Below are 1,189 nucleotides of genomic sequence, written 5' to 3' on the forward strand. Positions count from 1 at the left end.
CCCCGGCTGGCTCTGCGCGCATACTGTGCCCCTGCGGCTGCCTCTGGCCTGGCCTGAGCTCCCTGTAACAGCTCCCACTCCTTCCTGATAAGCGGTTCACCTGAACTTCTTGGGCAGCTTTCCCCCACCTCGCAAAGGCACCTCCCTGACGAAGGGCTTTTATTGGGCCAACCTCCCGGAGCATTTGCATTGAAAGGCAGGTTTGCATTTCAAAGTGCAGGAATCAAAGTGGCAGGCAGCGGGGCGAATTCAAACGGTACAAATCGCTCGCCAGGCACAAGAGGGTGGGGGGGGGGGAAGAAGGCCCATCCTGTGGGAAGGTTTGAGGCGGGTGGGGAAAGGCCGAGCGGCTCCGGGAAACACGGAGACCTCCGGGCTCAAGGAGACCGGCCAATGACCCGCTCAAGAGAGCGGAACTGCTGGAGCCCGGGGAACTTTTACAAAGTCTCCCCTACCCCTCCGAGCACCTCCGTGATGGCAACGGAGCGAGTCCCTTTCTGGTGGCACGAGTACTATTAGGGCCTGATCCAAAGCCTGATGAAATCAATGGAGCCTTCCCACTGAGTCCAGGGAGCTTTGGATCGGCTCCCCCGCCCCGGGGACACGTGCCCAGATTTGGGGTTATTTCCCTTGCTAAGGACCTGGCGCTGACCCTGGCTCCATGTAACTTCCCAGCTACTGGGGAACCCTTGGGGCTTCTGTCAAGCGTCTTGTTTTCCACCGACTTGCTGGGGCTCCTCTCCGGCGCCAGGAGGGCTTGGCTGGGGACCCGGAGGAGTGCGCCTGTTATGTGCAAGATATGGACCTTCATAAGAACACAGCGAGTGTAAAATACCAGACTTTTGTGCCCCTAAAAGGGCCCAACTGTCACCATTTTAAACCTACACGTTACAAAGCTCCGGGGTCTAATCGCAGTTAGGATTCCAGTTTATTTATTACCCACAAAAAATCCCCCCTTTTCTGGCCTTTTTCCCTGGGGCCTGACTCAGGCCAAATGTCAGGACGCTAATGGGGAGTTTTGTTTGTATCAAAAACTTCCTGACCTGAGAAACCCTCTTAAATGACGAAGGGAGGGAGTGAAATGAGCCACTGGCTTTGTGAGGGTACCATGGTCACCTTATCTCCCTAACACACCAATGGCTGGGCCTGTATTTATAAGGACGTTGGCCTTCCCAGCTCCAAACTACGG

The sequence above is a fragment of the Lepidochelys olivacea genome (assembly GCF_965140295.1).
Source record: "Lepidochelys olivacea isolate rLepOli2 genome assembly, chromosome: 8".
NCBI lineage: Eukaryota > Metazoa > Chordata > Testudines > Cheloniidae > Lepidochelys > Lepidochelys olivacea.